Source organism: Callithrix jacchus, chromosome X (assembly GCF_049354715.1).
Source record: "Callithrix jacchus isolate 240 chromosome X, calJac240_pri, whole genome shotgun sequence".
In the NCBI taxonomy this organism is placed as follows: domain Eukaryota; kingdom Metazoa; phylum Chordata; class Mammalia; order Primates; family Cebidae; genus Callithrix; species Callithrix jacchus.
In genome coordinates, this window is record NC_133524.1 from 54,006,292 (window position 1) to 54,021,309 (window position 15,018).

Below are 15,018 nucleotides of genomic sequence, written 5' to 3' on the forward strand. Positions count from 1 at the left end.
AAACTACTCTGTGGAACATTCAATTATCACTGGCCAAAGTCTCAGACCCAAAATAACTCAACAACAAATCCCAACCCTCCTCACCACCGATGATCCCACACAGACCTAAAGGGTCCAGAAACATTTTGCTAAATGGCCATTATTTTCACCACCCTGACTGTCCACCTCTGAGCTGTTGAAGGAGTTAAGTGAAATAGTACATTAAATAAATTACCATCTAGTGATCACCTACCAGCCACTAACACTTTACATTTCCTCTTTACTTCCAACAACCATATAAATAAGGTATTTCCCCAGATGATAACTGATAAGATTAACTTGCCCAAACCAACAGACCTAGTAAGTGGCCAGGCCCCAAATCCGGAACTGCCTGGGCTCCACGATCTTTCTATGATTATCAAGGCTTCTCCAAACTTTCCACCTAAACTCTAATAAAAAGGTAGAGAAGAATGAAGAGGCAGGTTAGGGAGGTTAAGTGGAAAGAGAAAAGTGGAACTTGATAGAGAGTTCCAAGCTATCCTTGGCAAAGACAGAATTTCTTTTAACTTCACCTTTATCTTAATCCCATTTGCTGATTCCAGGTCTGGGGCAGAAATGCACAAGAATGAGCCTGGAAACATCTTGACATAACAGATAGCAAGGAGGCTATCAAAGACTACTAGAGAGCATGTCAATAAGAATCAGGAGCCAACTTTAAGGGAGTACCACTAGCCACAAGTGGGACAATTTGAACTTTGCTAAGAGTCAGAATTGCAATGTATTGAAACCCATCAAACATTTACATCTATGAATATACAGTTATATATACACTTATATGTGTAACCTTTTGATGATGACAAGAAACCAATTCATCATCTTGAAAGCCACGTTTAAAAAAATTGAGTATTTACCTGCTCTTCCCATATATACTGCTGAGTAACCAAATAAAAGATGAGGGGAAACATAAAATTATTCCAGTTAGTAGATGAAAACCAAATGATAACATTAGAACATCACCCTTTTGTAGCCCCCAACAAATTAATGGATCCAAAAAATTCAAGTCATCATAACATAATGAATGTTGTGAATGAACACACCCTGCCAATATATTTGCCAAAGGGAATGAACCTGAAATTTATCAAGCCCCTAGATTCAGCTGGCAGTTTGCAGAAAATAAACAAGTATCACCTGGGAACTTGTCAGAAATGCAAAACCTGGGGCCCCTCCTATATCTACAGAATCAGAAACTCTGGGAATGGGGACCAGCAACCTGTTTTAGAAAGCCCTCTAGATGATTCTGATGTTCCCTAAAGTTTCAGAATCATTGTTCTAAGCACTTTATATGCATTAACTCAGCTAAACTTCTCCAGAACTCTATGAGGCAGGAAGTATAATCATCATTTTACAGATGAAGAACTATGTGGCACAAAGCAGTTAAATAATTTGCACAACATGACACACCTGGCAAGAAATGGGAGTCAGAATCTGAACTCTGCGAATCTAGCTCCAGAGTCCATGTTCTTAATCGCTGTGCTGAAAGGCTTTTCCACCTATAAGAACTCAGTTGTCAGAATGCCATAATAAAGAATAGTGAGGGGGGAAGCAAAGACCAGGAGAAATATGCCTCACTATAAAATAGACAAGCATATAAGAAAATAATCATAGCAAATAATGTACCCATCGAATTAGTCTTACAAAATCATTCAAAAACATAAACAGTCACCAAATGCAATATACCCAAGCACTTCTGGAGCAATTATCTCTGGTATCTAATCGTAAAGACCCAAAACCTGGGTTGTGCTAAAGGTGGTACATAAATTCCTAACAGTATCTTCAGACTCACCGATCTTTTAAATCTAAATGACTATAGTGAAAGGTAAAGGTAATTCCAGAATAACTTATCTCCCTTTTAGTCACCATTTACTTAATAACTACTGAAAGGAAAAACTGCTTTCTTTCAATATGTAAGATTATATAATCAGAATCTCAGAATTGAAGAATTTTGACATTCATCTAATTCGATCAGCAATCCAGAATGAATCAGATCTACAATCCCAATCTCCACAAAATGGTACATTCATAATAAATTAAGACAAATTCCAACTTTCTGTAAAAACACATTATGGAATCATTCTATGCCATAACTGTAATTTTTAAAGCCAAATGATTAAAAACTTTTAAAGAGAACATAAAAGTTGAAAATGCTCAGGATAACAGCCCAAACAAAACCTGCAGTTGTTTTAATCATAGAGAGCCACTTCTTCACTACCTGAAAGGATTTCTATAACCAGAAGACCAAGCTAGTCAACAAGTACATCAAGTTTTAACAACTTAACACCTATGACACATCCAACGACTTAAAAGTTGAATTATCCCTGACATTAATATAAACATCTAGTAACCAGTCATTAAGGAAACAAAGAATACATAATACAGCGAAACACCAAAAGCACAAGTAATTATGAATATCAACCTTATAGTGAGATCATTGTAAAGCAGCCTAATGTGATTACAACTACAAAACAATAAACAGATAAATTAATCTTAATGTGAAGGGCAAATATTTTCAAAGCAACTAAGTTTAGCATTTCACTAATACTTTGAACTCATGGTTGAAAACACAATAGAAAAAAAAAACCACACCAACACCATTTCCATTGTAAATTTAAAGCTAAGAATTGTGGGGAAAACTCAAATATTGGAATGCCTACAGTGTGCAAAAAAAAAAAAACAAAAAAAAAAAAACTCTACCAGCAATTTACAGTTATCCTAGTTTCACAAACTCAGGATTAGATTTAAGTGATTTCGTCCAAACTTCCTAACTAAAGAAAACTCAGGGCTAAGTATCTAATCACTATATCCAATATGCCCCAAATTATTTTTGTTGAATTCATGAATGAACTGCAACTCCCAAGAAATCACTTAACATTTAATCAATTTTCAACCACTGATTTATTTCTCCATTCATGAACAAAGAATTGAAAGGTCTGAATTCATGATCCATAGCACTTGGTTGATTCACAATCATATTTCATCTAAATACTTCAAATAACTTTCATTTATGATTACTTCTACCCTCTCTGCCCCTTGAAATTACTCTCATTTTAAAGGCAGGCACAAGTGTGGCCTTGTTCTGCCCCCGTTTGTGCCTAAGTCAAAGGCTGGCTAGAGCCTAATGTGTCCAATATCCATTCTCAGGTTTTGGCCATGGAAGGGACACAGAGGTAGATCCCAGAATGGGCAATGCTGCACAAGGTAAGAAATGAACAGTTTAAAGGACTTGTGCTGAGGAAACATCAATTTCAAATGAAATGCAAAAAATCACAGTAGGAAAACTAAGGTTGTGAAAAACTAATAGCTGAAAACCAGGATGTAAGTAGCTCTCAAAAACTGTTTTAGTATTGCCATTTCAAGAACTATATGACAGCCAGGAACTCATAATTAGGTCTTAATAGCTTAGAAGTTATGGGTCAGAGCAGCTGAGATACTAACATCAAAAGAATAAAAAGCAACATTATAAGGTAGTATTAAAAATAACTAAATCACCTAAGGAAATTGAAACCACGCATGAAAAACCCCAAAGGCACAATCAGGTCATTATCTAGGAAACATTAGCTTCTTCCACCAGGAGGCCTACTTTTCATGTGGAGCAGTAAGCAGGGCCAAGACATGGAACTGAAGTCAGGTATCAAATCAGACTCTGCCACAGAAAAAGGAATAATCCATGACTAGTTATTTAGGATAGTGCCTAGGACAGCACTATCAACTCCAACTGGGATACTGGAGATTACAGCCATTGTTCCATTATAATAGGCCCTCTAGGGTCTTTAATTTAGCAAGAAGGGGTTAGACACCACTACTGGGCTGTAATCCCCAAATATGGGGGGGAGGGGGTGGGGAGGAAACTATAAATAGGACAATTTCTTCAACAAATATATTGGAAGAAAAAAAACAAAAGAGACGGAACCTGAAGATTAAAATAGATTTAAGGGCTATAATCAATGCTTTGCAATAAATGTGCTTTCTCAGGATCCTGATTCAAACGGTTTAAAAAAAAAGTTGAAAAACAAATCAGAGAAATCTGAGTACTTTACATTTGATATTTAAAAAAATCCATTAAACTTCTTCAGTTGTGATTAACAGTTTTGATCTTATATTTAAAGAGCCCTTGCCTTTTAGAAATACAAACAAGTATTTTACAAATAAATATGACAGTAGGGATTTATTTCAAAATAATCTATTGGGGGGCAGTGGTTACAAGTATAGATGAAACAGGCTGGGCATGGTGGCTCATGCCTGTAATCCCAACACTTGGGCAAGTGGGAGGATTGCTTGAGCCCAGAAGTTTGTGACCAGCCTGAGCAACACAGTGAAACCCATCTCAATTTAAAATAGTTTTTAAAAAAGAAGTATAGATGAAATAGAATGTGCAAGTTGAAACTATTAAAGCTGGTAATGGGTAAGTGTGGGAATTACTACACTATCCAATTTTTACATGTTTGAAATTTTTCATAACTCTTTAAAAAGAACTGGTTAGACATGCTGTCTTGCAATTTTATTTTTTGAATGAAGCCTAGGGTGATTTGAAAAAAATCATGTACAGATATCATTCATTTTAACAAATCTCTTTAATTCAGTAATGACCTCCACTTTAACAAAAGAAGCAACCAGTACCACATCAGATCCCAAGAATGGAAGAAACCAAAGTAGCTCAATCATAGAATGGAAATATAACCACCCTACTATCTCCATTCCAGGAAGTAAAATACAAATACTACCCACAGAGATTTATAAAAACTAACCTAAAATCACAGCCAATCATACTCATCCTGGTGGGAAATTCTCCACACTGCTCCAACAGCTTCAAGAACCTTCCTGACCAAGCTGGTCTGCTGGTTTCTCTGGATCACTAACCCACTCAGGTCAGGCTACTGGAGGATCTACAAAAAAAAAAAAAAAAAAAAAAGTGGGGGAGAGAGGAGTGAGATATACAACACATTTATAAGGGTATGTGAGGAGGGTTAACCATTCTATTAATGTTTAAACATAATCAGTTATTATTTCTAAAGCAAGAATCCTTACATACCTATTTGCATTTTTTAGGACCTGTTTAGAGAAGTAACTCAAGAATTCAGAACCAACTGTAATACTTCTAACGCTTAGACAACATTTCCTGAAAACAACTCAGTTCTTAACCCAAATGAAATTATAGAAGACACTTATAGACAATTTTATATCCTCAATATAAACACTAAGGATATATATTTTATTATTTGTGGAAAAAAAACTGTACATATAAAAATTATTCTTCACCTTCATACATGCTTTTTGGCCATACTGGGAGACAAACGATAAACATCCTGGCAACTCAGGTTGAACTTTGCCATTGAACCTTAGATAAAGTTTTTATTTGGTATTGCCACTCCTTCCTCTCTTTTCAGACATCTACCTAGAATAAATTAAACTTTTAGGTCATACCTAGATTATCATTCCCAGATTTATTCCAATGCTCAATGATAAGGGTCAAACTGAAATTGATGTTTAGTAAATTTGTGATCACTGTTTAACCCACTGTAAAATGCAGCAATGCAAAATCTCAAAACAGAAAGTGATCTCCTGCCCTCCAATGAAAATTGGAAAAAATTTTATTACCTACAAAGCACTTCAAATTAAATAAAGCAGACCCTGAATTTCAAAACTAGATTGTGGGATGGTTACCTCCGGTAAATTTTAAATCCTAGTAAACGTTTCACCATGTTTCTACTTCAACTCCCATCACCCATTTACCGAGCCAAGTAAAATAATGGGGACAGGTGTGCTTATATTAAAGGGTTGTTGCTAGAATTAGTGTAAAAAAAAAAAAAAACTGTAAATGTTATACTTTAATATTGGTCTAATCAATATATTAACAGTAAGGAAGCCTGTAATCCCAGAACTTTGGGAGGTTGAGGCAGGCAGATCACGAGGTCAGGAAATCGAGACCATCCTGGCCAAAGTGGTGAAACACTGTCTCTACTAAAAACACAAAATTTAGCTAGGGACAAGCACGGTGGCTCACCCCTGTAATACCAGCACTTTGGGAGGCTGATGCAGGCAGATCACCTGAGGTCAGGAGGTTGAGACCAGCCTGACCAACAAGAAGAAACCCTATTTATACTAAAAACACAAAATTAGCCAGGTGTGGTGGTACATGCCTGTAGTCCCAGCTACTCAGGAGGCTGAGGCAGGAGAATCGCTTGAACCCTAAAGGCAGAGGTTGCAGTGAGCTGAGATCACCCCACTGCACTCCAGCCTGGTGACAGAACGAGACTCCGTCTCAAAAAAAAAAAAAAAAAAAAAAAAAAAAAACCAGTAAGGAAAACCTTCACCAAGTCAAATATAGTCACTTCTGTTGAATAAGTACATTAAAAAATATAAAATGGCAATAATACAACAGGAAGTAGTGTATTTAAGAGCCAGCAGTAATTCGCCATAGAAAACAAGCTTGGTATTCCAAATGATCTCTCTCTCAGATACGAATTATCTTACTCAGGTAAGAAGATGCCAAATAGCAGATCCCCACAGTGATCTGAGGGACCAAACAAATGAGGGTGGGGGGAAAGCAGCATGAACACTTGAAAATTAGCTAACAAAAGTTCCTTTTACCACTGTGAAATGCATGGCACCAAATTACTTTTGTGGAGTGAATGACAGGACAGACTGCTTTTGAAGGAGTGGAAGAAATGAGTAGGCAACGCATGAGGCACCCCTTGCAAAAGGTAGAACACTTGGGTGTGGTTCTGGACAGGAACATTATGGCTGGTGGTCATTCCAGGACAGTGATTAGGCACTGAAATTGCTAGACCATTAGAAGGAAACAAAGAGTGGGAATCATGTTCAAACATGAACCATTGGAGATAAAAAGTTTGGCCTATGAGGAGGAAAAAACGTATAAAAGTTATAGATCTGGCCTAGAAATATGCCACGAATGTATAACTAAAGAAACAAAAATCTTATTCTTTCCCAGGTCATAAAATCCAGCGTATGAAACAAGTACATCTACCAATGTATTTAAGAGACAGAGTTTTACTCTTGTTGCCCAGGCTGGAGTGTAAGGGGCCATCTCAGCTCACCGCAACCTCTACCTCCCAGGTTAGGTTCAATCCATTCTCCTGCCTCAGCCTCCTGAGTAGCTGGGATTACAGGCATGAGCCACTACGCCCAGCGAATTTTGTGTTTTTAGTAGAGAAGGGGTTTCTTCGTGTTGGTCAGGCTGGTCTCAAACCTCCCGACCTCAGGTGATTGGCCCGCCTTGGCCTCCCACAGTGCTGGGCGCGCCCAGCCTACCAATGTATTCTTACACCAAAAAGTAAGTAATCCTAACTTATTGTGTACCTACCATGAGACAGCTGACGTTTTGTTGTTGTTGTCGTTTTTTACTAATTCTAGCAACAACTCTTTAATGTAAGCACAACTATCCCCATTAGATAGATAGATAGATAGATAAACCGAGAATCTGAAAATTTGCCCAAGGTCACAAGGTTCAATGAGAACCCAAAACACACACTATTATTTATTTCCACCATACCAGGCCTCCGCCTAAGACTGGGGAATGTTGATGTCTCCTCAATCTATGCCACACTAGGGCTAAAAGAAAACAATGCTGAACATGTAATCTACAAAGGAGAAACAAATGATAGGGAATTAACTGCCGATAGTAACGGTGGCATGGGGGGAAGAGGAAATAAACAACAAGGCAGATTGAGGGGCAGGACAATCAACGCTGTTTTCTGGTACACGGAAGGGGTAAAATGTAGTGAAGCCTCACAGGAGAATATCTTCCTTCTAGGGGATTCAGCTCCTAGAAAAGGAGAAGCGGAGTGGGGATAGAAAGATTAAGAAATGAGAGGCAGGTAAGGCTCCAGAAACTCAGAGCAAGGCTCTGAGGCTTGCAGGAGAAATATAAGACGGATGGAAGACAGAAAGCGAGTTTACTGGAGAGTTATCCTCTACAGCCTTCTGAGGGGGAGGAATGAGGAAGGGAAGGCTAATGGCCCTGAACGAAAAGGCCACTTAAACTGCAATATCTAACCACCGACCCATTCATAGTTTCGCTTAACAGTGGTTTCGCAGCATGCAGAGCTAAGAAATCCGGATCAGAGTCAAACAAACATGAAGACTTGAGGAAATGGAAGGCTACTACCGCTCCATCCACAAAGATGGAGTAAATGCAGGCAACAGGATAGGCTCTATTCAACATCTGCGCCAAGGGGACCAACGGAAGAGGAAGACAGGGCGGGCTAGGGGACTCAAGACTAAGCTCGAATTTAGGACTGGGGAAGGAGTGACAGGGAAAAGCATTGACTCCCCCCTCCCTTAAATACGAGCCAACTATCCAAGTAGATGAAGATTAGATAGGACGACGGAATTGGAAGGGGCAAAGGAGGAAGAGTTCGCAGACACTACTGCTTGATCCCCTAAGCCTTAGCTCTAAAACCGCGAGAGTTGGTGAAGATAACCCGACCTCGAGAAAAACCAGGGTATTCATCCGGGTCGTCGGAGGTGCTGAGAACCGAGGCTGGCCGGCAGAAAAGGTAGGGAAAAAGGGCCAGTCGTTGTTGGTTGCTTCCCTCTTTCCCACCGTTCAATCTAACCACCAACCCCACTCCCCAGCGAACTCCAGACTCCCCTCCCACCATTCCCAATCCGCCCACTGCAGCGGCAACAACGGAGGCGTTGACCGATCGGTGGGGCAAAGGCGGGCCCACACGCGGCCGAGGCCCGGGAAATGATGTCGCCTCAACGGACTAGAAACGAGGTGGTTTTCGCCTCATGTCTGGTTTACCGGCACCCCACTGTTTCGCCAATCGTCAGCTGCTTAACGCCAGGTACCTTAGAAACGTCATAAACGCGGATAGCCAACACCTCTGTGCTGGGTCCTGGCCGGACAGACATCAGCCTCCGCCGCCATCTTAACAGCAGGCGGACCGACCCTAGTCACTGCCCTCCCCCACCCCCAAAGCTACCTCCGCCACCGCCAACGAATCCCACGAGGACGTAACCCCGCTCCCGCGAGAATTCTCCAGCTTAGAACGGCACGAGCCGAAGACCTTGCTGCCTCCGCGGCTACTGCAGTCAGTAGTCGAGGCACCGCCGCCTCCACGCAATCCCGCGAGAATCTCTACCGGACTGGAAAAGCCTGAGCCCAGCCCTTTCCAGACCCCTCCTCCCTCCCACCAAACCCGAAGTAGCTTTACCCTACGCGAAGGGAAAAGCAAATGACGCACAATCTAACGAAGGAGCGAGGGGCGGAGCGACTCTACCATGGCCGGCTCCCGCATGCGCTGAGAACTATCGCGATATTACGCTTTAGCCTCGGCAAGACCTTCTTAATTCACCGCAGGATGCCGCCCGCGCCTCGCCTTTAGGAAACATGAGATATCGCGAGACCTGATGCACGCTCCTAAATAGGAGAGAGGCGGGGCTTCATGAAAATGACTGGGAGTTTTTGGGGGAAGGGAGGAACCTCCCGTCCTGCAGGGATCTAGCCTACCACGAGGTTTCCGACCCACTGCGGAGCTGGCTGCCAAACCTCGCGATGACACAGCTCAGCGCCAAATCTCGGCCATGTCCTGAAAACTGCCTCCGCCCCCGATCTAGGTGTCTAGAGCCTAGTGCTTGAAGAAAATTTAAAAAGTCAACCTGTTTATTCTCACGCTTCCGGGCAGGGCTGTACCAATTAGCCAAACTCCATTCTGGAAGGGGAGCAAAGAGTCCCCCATTGTTACCTGCCTCCAGGAATAATATACTATCCTGGACTAACATTTAAAAGACGTTCAATCTCACAATAAGCACGCAAATGCAAACAATGACATAACATTTTTTGCCCATTACATAGGAAAAAAAAATTTTAAACCTATATTATCCAGACTCCTTCCTCGCCGCACTGCAGGCTAACCTGAATCCATTTTAATCTAACTAAAGACCATATCATTAGTTCTAGTTCCAAAGCCACCAATTTTAACTAGTGAAGCTTTACCTTGGCATAACTAAAAAGATCCAATAAAGTGGTTTTCTCCAAACAAAGGAGTCTGCCCTCAAAGGAAAATTCAAGCTTCGGGGATGGGGGGGAAATGCCTGAAGCTTTTAATATGGCAGTTTTTCCACGTCTAGCCAACAATGTTTCTCCAATAAATCTTGGGATCCAATCTGGCTCGATTTGTGGGCTTTTCCATTCTAACGCATTGTTCTGTCCATTCTAATTTAAATAGTTAGAGTACATTTTAATAGCCAGTAGTACAAATACCCCTATCTTTACTTACATTTTAAAATGTTTTTTTCAGTTATTCTTAGCCATTTTTTTCCCGGATGAACTTTAGAATCATATTAAGTTCCAAAAAACTTGGTATATTTATTGAAATTGTATCAACTGTATAAACCAATACAGGAAAAATGGACATCACTACAATACTGAGCCTTCTTATTCAGAAGCATAGTATTCCGTCTCCTTTATGCAGACATTCTTTTATTGCATTCGTCAATAAAGTTTTATAGTTTACTTCCAGGTATTTTTATTCGTTTCGCTTGCTGTTGCGAACAGGTTTTTTTAATTATTAAAATTTCAAAATGCTTATTGCTTATAGATAGGAAAACTGCCTATCTATTGATAATTTGCCTCTTTATTTTTGTAATCGGACAAACAAAAATATGATCAGTTTCACCAGTAATCAGAGAAATGCAAATGAAAACAATGACATATGATTTTTTGCCTTTTAAATTGGCTAAAATTACAAAGATTGATAATACGTGTTGGCGCAACTGGAAAAATAGGCACTCTCGCACAACATTGAAGAGTAAATTAGTACAGGCTTTTTCGAAGGCAATTTGGACAAATCTATCAAAATCCAAAATGCATATACACCTTGACCAAGCGATTACTCTTCTAAGAATTTCTCCTACAGAAATACTCATACATGTGTATGATACATATACACAAATCCATTCATTATGGCATTGCTTGTAATAGACCCCTCCCTCCCCCAACAGAGAAACAAGCTAATGTATATCAATCGGGAAATGGTTAAATAAACTGTAGTACAATCATACAATGCAGCTGTTTAAAACCCGACATAAATTTGGGTTCCCGGATATAAGAAGATCTACAAGACATATTCTTAGATTTTTAAACAAGCAATTAGTCGAAATGAATGTGTGTACGAGTGTGTGTGTAGTACCATTTAGATACCAAAACATATACATGCAACGCCTAGTAGATACCCGGGAAGCCTGCCCGCCCGCCCCTCACCTTCCCTCTCCTCTGAGGCCGCCTTCCTCGAACCAGTGAGAAACGCTGAAGGCCCGGCCTCTACTCCCTCTTTAGGGCCACTGGGCCATGGCTAAATGCCGGTACCTCGCATCTCCTCTGTCGGCCGCTTTCTCGCCGCGCCGCCGGCCGCTGTCCGGCTGCCCCAGAAGATGCGGCTAGCTCTCCGCCGGCGCCGGCCGAGGCCTGGGGGAGGGGAGAGGAGGCGGGGTTCAGGGAGGGTTGGGGCAGGCCGCCCAGCCCCTCTAGCTGCCTTTCCCGCAGGCTCCCCAAGGCCGCCACCTCCGCGCCTCCGCGCAGGGTCCCGTGGGAACTCCCCCCGCCACCGCCACTGTCTGTCCCCCGCGAGAAGCCGAGGACGGCCGCGCGAACACAGCTCCCCCCGCCCAGCCCAGGGATAGACGCTCACCTCGGCCGCAATGGCTCCGCGGGGCCCGCAGGAGCGTGCGGGATCCGCGGCCCTGCTTCAGCCCTATCCCAGACCTGCTCCCCTCGCTCGCCCTCAGTCGAAAACCTCCGGGCTCCGGCTCAGCTCAAACTCGATTTGGGGCTCCACCCACCGCACGCGAAGCCCCGCCCCTGACTCTCGGGAGGGCCCTCCCTCCGCGGTGAAATCGGATCCCTTGCAGGGGACCGCGCCTGAGCTACCCAAGGCTCAGTAAATGTAACCATAGAGGATGATAGGGTCGCTAAGAATTGGGATTGGATTCGAGGCTCGGTGGAAGCCGTGGAAGGGAACATGATTTGATCTGATTTACCTTTAAAAATTAACGACCTCGCTAGATGCCTTATGAAGAATGGGGAGGTGGGAGGCAAGAGGGCAAGCCTGGACCCAGAGCGAAGGGTGGGAGACGACGTGGGACGCGGACCACCCAGAGTACACGCAAGCAAACACTTAAAACACTTCAGGCACATAGTAAGCCCTCAATAAACATTCTTTTTCTCCTTTAATTATTTGGAACGGCAGGGCAATTGACAAGAATCCTGTAGAGGATCTGCATCTGTAAATGCATGGGAATAAAAAGGACCTGGTAGGAGATTCCCTGTTAACCCTACTTAATTAATGTGGGCTGCGGACGACATTGGAGGGTCGGGGGACTTTGACTTGAAACTCCAGCTACTTCGATTAGATTTTGATTTATAACAAAAAATATGTATGTACTTTGTATTTAAAGACAAAAGCACTAGAAAAGAACTCCTGAGACATCGAGGAAATAAAAACTGTAATTATACCCTCCACTTCTCTGATTCCAGCCCTCCGGAGCTGGTTCATGCTCAAATTGAGAATCTGCTGAATGGATCCCCCACCTCAATATATACTTACACATAAAATTTTGTATATGATCTCAGAAGATGTACACGGCCCTTTTGAGACACATTAAATATTTTTACAGGTTTTTTTTTTTTTTTGAGATAAGATATCACTCTGTCACCCAGGCCGAAGTGCAGGCCAAACGGCTCACTGCAGCCTCGACCTCCAGGGCTCAAGGATCCTCCTGCCTGCCTCCCAAGTAGCTGGGACTACAGGAATGCGCCACCACGCCTAGATAACTTTTTTTTTTTTTTTGTAGAGATAGGGTCTCACCATGTTGCCCAGGCTGGTCTCAAGCTCCTGGGCTTAAGCAATCCACCCGCCTCAGCCTTCCAAAAAGCTGGGATTATAGGCGTGAGACGCCGCACCGGCCCGTCTATAACATTTTAGTGGCAACATGAAGCTATAGTTTCTTTAGCATGTAATTAACTTCAATTTTGTTCTTTTTTCATTTTAAAATTTGTTTCCTAATTACATGATTATTGTAAAACACAGATAAATTTAAAGTTCCCCTTACATTCATATACACAAATAGAAAAGCATGGCTTTGTTTTTTGTTTCTCATTAAAAAATAAATAGCATCCTATTTTATGTATTGTTCTGTTAATTGCTTTATTCACTTATGTAGCTTGAAGATCTTTCCATGTCAGTATATATAAATCTACCTCATTTATCTTACCTACTGCATAATATTCCGTTGAATGTATATACTATAATCATTCACCTATTGATAAGCACATGTTATTTTCAATCTTTTACAGTGGATTTTTTTGTACTATTAACAATGCTGCAATAAAATTCCTTGCACATGATTTTTTTCTGCAGATGCTAAAATATTTCTGTGAGATAAATATGGATAGTTGGATCAAAAGTAGCACACTGTTTTTTTTAAGGCACTGTCTCACTGTCACCCGGGCTGGAGTGCACTGGTGTGATTAGGGCTCACTGCAGCCTTGACCTTCAAGGCTCAAGTGATCCTCCCACCTCAAACCATCTTCCTACCTCAAGCGATCCTCCCACCTCAGTCTTCCCGCGAGTAGCTGGGACTACAGGCGTGTGCTATCACGCCTGGCTAATTTTTTTTTTTTTTTTTTTTTTTTTTTTGAGATGGAAGTCTCGCTCTGTTGTGGGCTGGAGTGCAGTGGTGCCATTTTGCCTCACTGCAACCTCCGCTTCCCGGATTCAAGCGATTCTCCCGCCTCAGCCTCTGGAGTAGCTGGGACTACAGGCACATGTCACCACGCCCTGCTAATATTTTGGTATTTTTAGTAGATACGGGGTTTCTCCATGTTGGTCAGGCTGGTCTCACACTCCTGACCTCAGGTGATCTGCCCACCTCGGCCTTCCAAAGTGCTGGGATTACTGGTGTGAGCCACCACGCCCGGCCAATTTTTGTATTTTTTGTAGAGATGAGCTATCACTACATTCCTCAGGCTGGTCTCAAACTCCTCAGCTCAAGTGATCCTCCCGCCTTGGCCTACCAAAGTGCTTGGATTACAGGCCTGAGCCACTGTGATCCGCCCAAAGATAGCACATTTTGAAATTTTAATACATAAAGTCAAATTGCCACGTAGAACAACTATTTCAGTTCATACCTCCACTAGCAGTCAGAATTACCGTTTCCCTAAATTCTTACCTGGACTGGATGTTAAACAATCATTTTAATATTTTGTCAATGTAATGGGTGAAAAATATCTCATTATTTACATTTCCCTGATTATTAGCTAAGGAGTATTTTCTTTCTTTCTTTTCTTTTTTTTTTTTTTTTGAGATAGTCTCAGTCTGTCTCCCAGGCTGGAGTGCAGTGGCATGATCACAGCTCACTGCAGCCTCTATCTCCTGGCTTCAAGGGATCTTCTTGCCTCAGCCTCCCAAGTAGCTGTGCAAGCCACCATGCCCAGCTAATTTTTGCCGGGGGAGGGGGGCAGAATGGGGAACAAGACAAGATCTCACTATGCTGCCCAGCCTTGTCCCAAACTCCTGGGCTCAAGCAATCCTCTCCAATCTGCCTCGATTACAGGCATGAGTCACTGCGCTGTGCCTCAAGAGATTTTTATCTATTTTATTATTAACATTTTCATACAACAACATTGAAAGAATTTTACATCTACATACCCACCACATTGATTTTACCATGTTTTGTTACAGCTTTACTACATATCTATCATTTATCTATCCACCAATCATGCCATCTTATTTTTTATGCATTTCTCTTTCTCATTTAACTAAACTCTCTAGAGTTTATTCTATTCTGTTGATATTTTCAAAGATCTATTTCTTAGATTTTTCTGTTATACCATTTTCCCCTATCCTCTACTTGTTATTATGTTCAGCTTTAATGTGTATTAATATCTTCCTCCAGTTTTCTCTATCTTTTTCAGTGATTTACTTCATATGAAGTGCTCTCATTCTCATTAATTTCTAG

At 41.7% G+C, this 15,018-nt stretch overlaps 1 protein-coding gene across 32 annotated transcripts in view; it reads right to left on the reverse strand.

Annotated features, from left to right (window-relative positions):
- The window catches only part of HUWE1 (HECT, UBA and WWE domain containing E3 ubiquitin protein ligase 1), a 161,850-nt gene extending 150,061 nt beyond the window's left edge, over positions 1-11,789 (reverse strand). For 19 of the 32 annotated variants that reach the window (XM_078364000.1, XM_078363993.1, XM_078364009.1 and 16 more), the window contains exons 1-3: positions 11,691-11,789; positions 11,369-11,467; positions 4,782-4,919 (exon numbers count right to left, since the gene is read on the reverse strand). The gene's annotated coding sequence lies outside the window, so the exon portion shown is untranslated. Of the gene's footprint in view, positions 1-4,781; positions 4,920-8,984; positions 9,358-11,368; positions 11,470-11,690 lie in introns of those variants that run through there. The other 13 variants (XM_078364001.1, XM_078363994.1, XM_078364010.1 and 10 more) reach the window with 5 other exon arrangements.
- Positions 11,790-15,018: the final 3,229 nt, after the last annotated feature.